Genomic DNA, 6,000 nt, shown 5'->3' with positions numbered 1-6,000 from the left:
TCATAGAGAGACATCCCCAACTCTAAGGGATGAAGAAGAGCTGCCCCACGGTAAGAGTCCAAGACACATTTTACACCTAGAAATGCCTCTCCTTGGTGACTTTGGCTCCCAGGCCTAACTGGACACTCCAGGCTATATCTGGCAACATCTCTCAGAGATCTAGGCCCATGGCAGCCAGGTGCATCCCAGGGGAGAGCCAGAGGTTACTGTAGGTGATGGTGGTGGGTTTTTGACCTCTGAATTAGAGTCAGACCAACATACTCCCATTAGACAAAGCCATTCTTCTCCAGGCCCTTTAAAAATGAAAAAACTGATAGAGTGGGAAGCTTAGACCTGAGTCTTCATCAGGGTCTGCCCCAGGAGCCTCCAGAGTACCTTCAAATGGGTCAGGCCAGACATCCCTGAATCCTACAGAAAGGTCTTTTGGCTACAAATAGGGATTGACAAAAATCCAGGGGCTTCTGGGAGCTTGGAGGCCAGGCCAGCTTAGGCTCTCTCTCCAGTGTAGACTCCACTGTTCTTTCCTCAGGAAAGATTTACAACCCCAGGAAGCTCAGGCAAAAGAAGCTGGGTGTGCTGGCTTCCTATCTTCCTTGTATCTGTTCCCCAACCTCAATCCTTACCTGGTGCATGGCCTCTGGGAAGTGAAGGGCTCCAGAAGTCAGTTGAGATGATAACTGGCAGCCAGGCTGGAGGATCAGATAGGACTAGGAGGTGCCAGGAAGGCAGAGTTTGGCCCTCTTCATGCTACAGCCTTTCCTCTGTGCTGGGCATGTTCCTGGTGAATGTGGTCCAGGTTATACCATCTCTTGCACCCCCTCTGGCCTCTACTTTGATTATGATATCATTATTGTATCAGAGGACCCCAGGGAAAGAAGTAAGTGTTCTTTGGGCAAGGGTTCCAGATGCAGACTTCATCCCAGAAGGAAGGCAGGGTGGATGGCCTGGTTTGGGGAGGGAGACATGTTTGTCTTCATATCCAAGGGGCTCCTTAACCTTGACTGACCTCCACCATTGATTAGCTGAGCCCTTTCAGGTTTGAGGAGGCCTAAAGCAGATCCTCTTGCTGGGATAGAAAGTGGATAGGTGATCCCCAAAAGTGGCTATTCCACTACTTTCCAGTGCTTCTAGAAATATGCCCTAGTATATTTCTGGTAAGGAGCTCGTTTCTCATTTAAATGCAGAGAGCCTGAGCTCCTTCAGCAATCAGTGCTGGGGGCAAAGAGAAATCAACCAGTGTTGAGGTAGTCTTGAAGAACTCCAACAGGAACATCCACAGACCAAGAATAATCAAAGTAGCAATAGCCATCACTTACACAGCATTTACTGTGCGCCAGGCCCCAAGCTGAGCACTTCAAATGCATTATCACATTTAATTCTCATAGCAGTGCTGAAAAGGAGGTGGTATTATTGCTATTGAAATTGAAGCTCAAGAGAAGTGAAGTCACTAGTCCAAGGTTCCACAGCTGGCAAACGGGAGCACCAGTATTGGGACCCAGGTCAGTTTGCCTCCAAAGCTGGACTTGGCCACTGAGCTACCTCCTTCTCTAAACTTTCCCCAATACAGTAAAAGAAACTCTTTTCTCTTCCCTAGTGGTAGAGTTAAAAAAGGGTAGAAGGGGAGAATTTGAACCTGATATCCCCTAGATCATCAGTTTTTGGATAAGGGAGTTTTGACTACTTGAACCTGTCTAATTTTTAATGAAACTCATTGGGAGGCAGCTGTTCTGATTTGCTTCTTACCATTTTGCAGATGATTAAAATGAGGCCTTGGGGGCCACAGGAAGGGAGTCCTTGTGGTCTGTGGCTGAGCAGTGGCTCTGAGGTAGGGTTGCCAGATAAAATATAGGATGATCAGTTCAATTTGAATTTCAGATAAACAATGAGTACATATATTTTTAGTATAAGTATCCTAAATATTGCATGGGGCTCCTCTCTATGGCCGGGGTCATGATACATGGGAGCTGGGGTGGAGATGGGAGTCACTGCTTCATTTTCCACTTGGGCCTCTGACCCCTCTATGAAGTTGTGCCTGTGGGATTAGAAGGTGGGGACCACTGGACAAGGTGGGTCTTAAGATGCTGTCTTTGTGAGGCCTCAGTTTCTTTCTTCCTAAAATGAAAGTGGTCACTTTGCACACCTCTTGGGGAATTGGGTAGTGTTCCCTCTAGTCATTTTTTTTTGCCGGGGGGAGGCTGTAGGGGCCCGTAGGAAGGAGCAGGGCCCCCAGGGAATCATTGGAATTTCCTCTTTGTCTAGGCTGGGGTTCCCAACCTGGTAGCCCTCAGCATCTTCTTGGTGGCTCCTGTGACACTCCTGGACACTTGCGGTGGCAGTCTTGTCCAGCCAACAGGAGAGCAGGAGTGGATATGGGCCGGCTGGCCTCACCTCTCAGCCCTGGGGAGTTGCAGAAGGACGCATAAGAGTTGCGGGGTGGCTCTGGTGTGAGGATGGGCTGGTGGGAGCACCTGGGTCAGATGAGCCTAGGAGGTTCTGGGAGCGAAAGGCTCCTAGAAGGGTAGTGAGGGGGTGGGGGAGAAGGGAGGAACAGCTTGAGGCCCAGGGGACTTTGTGTTGTCCATTTTCCTACCCCAGGGAGTGGGCATGCTTGGGGGCGGAAGCAGGGAGAACATGCTGAAGTCTCTAGCCCTTGGTCCTGGGGCCCCAGGTTCAGTTGTTCTTGTTCTTTTTCTGATTCTGGGCAACCCCACCAGCATTCCTTGCCCTTTCAGATGGGGTTACTTCTTTCTCAGGCACACCACGTGGGAGGGGAAAACAGGCAGAGCAGAGTGAGACAGAGTCCAGAGATGTTCTAGCAAAGAGGCCAAGAAATCTCTTTCCAATGATTGAGAACTGATGTGTTAGAACCAAGCTGGCTGTGGGCCTGGGTCATCTGTAGCTTTGTGTTTGCATATGCTTAGGCATGAAAGTGTTAGTTGTGAGGACTGGTGCCTAATGCACAGGTGTGCATGCCTCTGTAGCTGGCACATGTGGGTAATGCCTGTCCTGTGAACTGCGTCACCAAGCACACTTGGAATGTGTGTGCAGCCGGGAAAGCCTAAGTGCTGCCCTTTCCACTTCCCTGGGGCAGGTGTTGAGAGGGTGTCTGGGGGTACCTGCAGTGTATGGTTGTGTGTTGATTGTGTGTGGGGTGGTGTTGGTAGGGGTAGAAGAGGCTACAGAAGTTACAGACAGGAGATTCTTGAAAGAGTGGCTTCTGGGCAGGCCCTGTAGTTTTTTGCTCTGATTTTCCTGCCCCCTGGGCCCTGGTTTCTCCAAAGTCCCTCCTTGAGTCTTTTTTTTCTTTTTCTTTCTTTCTTTCTTTTTTTTTTTTGAGATAGAGTCTCACTCTGTTGCCCGGGCTAGAGTGAGTGCCATGGGGTCAGCCTAGCTCACAGCAACCTCAAACTCCTGGGCACAAGCAATCCTTCTGCCTCAGCCTCCTGAGTATCGGGGACTACAGGCATGTGCCACCATGTCCAGCTAATTTTTCTCTATATATATTTTTAGCTGTCTACATAATTTCTTTCTATGTTTAGTAGAGACGGGGGTCTTGCTCTTGCTCAGGCTGGTCTTGAACTCCTGAGCTCAAACAGTCCACCCGCCTCGGCCTCCCAGAGTGCTAGGATTACAGGCATGAGCCACCGTCCCCGGCCTCCTCCTTTAGTCTTCTCACTGGCCCCCCAACCCAGGGACCCAGGCTGGGTTTCTGAAGGAGAGCATTGCCATCTGGTGGCAGGCTGAGGCAGTGCCAGGAGCAGGTGAGCTGGGCCTTGGGTTTCCCCAAGGGCTCTGCCATTCAGGATCCCAGCTAGTGGGAAAGTTACTACTGGGCTGGCTAAATCATGGACAGAGGGAAGATATCGAACACTCCATCCCCATACATTTTGGGTTCATGACCCAGGGAGGCATGGCAGGAAAGTCACCTGATGGTGACTGCTTACCACACACAGGTTAAGAGCCCAGCCTCTGGACCCATGAACCTGGGCTTCATTTCTTGATCTGCTTCTGTGGGTTCAGATTTCTCATCTGTAAAGATGGCTAACCATACCTACTCTGTGGGTGGTAGTGAGGGTTAAATGAAGAGAGTGTGGCTAAAATACTTGGATTAGAGCTGAGCCTGCTGTAAAGTCAAAGTAAATGGTAGCTGGGCATGGTGGCTCATGCCTATAATCCCAGCACTGTGGGAGGCTGAGGCAGGAGGATCACTTGAAGCCAGGAGTTCAAGACCAGCCTGGGCAACATAGTGAGACTCCATCTTAAAAAAAAAATTAGCCAGGCATGGTGGCATGTGTTGCCTATAGTCCTGGCTACTCAGGAGGCTGAGGCAGGAGGATAGCTTGAGCCCAGGAGTTTGAGGTTACAGTCAGCTATGATTGCACCACTATACTCCAGCCTGGGTGACAGAACAAGACCCTGTCTCAAACAAAACAAAAGAAAAAAGCAAAGTAAATGATAGTGGCCATCACCAATATAGGAAAGTTCCAAAAGCACAGAGAAGAGAGCTGTGTGTTGTGGCAGGAGAAAGGATTGCAGAGAGGTGACATGTCTGTGTGAGGTACTGTCACCACACATTCTAGAATTAACACATTTAAGTGAAGGAAGATCTCTTCTGGAAAGAGGGAAATGGGATCCAGTGAGGAATGGATCCCAGAGACCCAGCATTCAGGCTTCATACTAGCTGTGGAACCTGAGCATGGCAGGAGGCTCACTATGGCTGTGTTCTCCATGAGAAAGTATTGGCTGTGAGGACTCCATGGAAATGCACAGACACTTGCTCAGGATTCCCAGAGAGAAAATGAGCTGTTATCAGGCCTTGAAAGCTGGGTAGGATCTTATGAGGTCGACATTCTATTCAACTGTGGAGTCACGTTTATCTTTCATGGCCCCCAAAAGGGATCCCGGGGTCAGAGTAAGTAGTCTTCTAGTTCTGCTATTAATTGTGTGATGTTAGGCATGTCACTCACTCTGCAAAATGAAGGAACTGAATTAAATATCTGTGAGGTCAGTCTTGCCTTAACCAATGGGGTTTTGATTTTTCATTTCTCTACCTCACACGTAATATCTGGCAATAAATATCTACTCCTACAGGCTTGGTCTTGAACAGAAAGACAAAGAGAAACCAGTGCCTTCTGTTTAACGAGTGTTGTGATTTGTATGTGGGAAATATTTTCTTAGATCCTGGTATGTTCTAGGTATGATGAGGCAATGGGAGAATAAAACAGAGGCTCTCTGCTGACACACAGGGAGAATAAAGCGCTAAGACGGTATCAGGCAGTTATAGTTCTATCTTGGAACGATCCGGACCCTCACTTTTCGCTTCCGCCTTCCGAAGCAGCCAATGAGTACACAGTACAATGAGCAGTTTGTGGTCAACCAAAGAACTACAAATCCCCGAAGTCAAGGCGCGGGGCCAAGTGCGCATGCGTCAATCGGGCCTTTTATTGGCCCCGCCCCTAGACGCGGAACTTCATTTCCCAGGCGTCCCCGGGGCTCTTGATTTTCCTCTGCTTGAGCTGGCGTTCTCCTCCCGCCCTCGGCTCGCGATCCTCGCGCCAAGCCAGCGCGCGCGCGCGCGCGGGGCACGTAGCATGCGAGTGACGCATAATATGTGGGCCGCCCTGGAGCCGTGGTCGCGCTGTGTGTGTGTGTGAGTGAGGGAGAGTGAGTGCGGGACCTGAGGCGGTGTGTGTGAGCTGTGGCCGCTGGCGGGGTCGGGGGGAGGGTAGCGGCGGAGCCGCTCGGGAAGGTGAGTTGGGTAAGGAGGGAGATGGCTCTCCGGCAGGGGAGCGAGGAGACAGGGCGCGCAGCTGGCCAGGCGGGAGAGTGGGCGCCGGGCTGGGGGAGGGGCGGCACCTGCTTGGACTGCCGGCGGGGAGGGGGCGGGCCGGCGGGGAGGCTGGGCCCGGGGCCTGACAGGACTTTTCCTGCTCCTGATTCCTTTCCCGGGGGCGGGGCCTCTACGTTTTTCCTCCAGTCCCCAAGAGAAGCTTCCCGAGA

The 6,000-nt window shown here is 51.0% G+C and overlaps 1 protein-coding gene across 10 annotated transcripts in view; it reads left to right on the top strand.

Moving 5' to 3' along the window:
• The first annotated feature begins 5,604 nt into the window (after positions 1-5,604).
• Positions 5,605-6,000, top strand: part of DCAF1 (DDB1 and CUL4 associated factor 1) — a 70,511-nt gene continuing 70,115 nt past the window's right edge. For 8 of the 10 annotated variants that reach the window (XM_069475780.1, XM_069475778.1, XM_069475773.1 and 5 more), the window contains exon 1: positions 5,605-5,749. The gene's annotated coding sequence lies outside the window, so the exon portion shown is untranslated. The remainder of the gene's footprint in view (positions 5,750-6,000) is intronic. The other 2 variants (XM_069475772.1, XM_069475771.1) reach the window with 1 other exon arrangement.

This window comes from Eulemur rufifrons, chromosome 7 (assembly GCF_041146395.1).
Source record: "Eulemur rufifrons isolate Redbay chromosome 7, OSU_ERuf_1, whole genome shotgun sequence".
Taxonomy (NCBI): Eukaryota; Metazoa; Chordata; class Mammalia; order Primates; family Lemuridae; genus Eulemur; species Eulemur rufifrons.
Note: the sequence above shows the minus strand (reverse complement) of the source record. Positions and strands in the feature narration are given on the sequence as shown.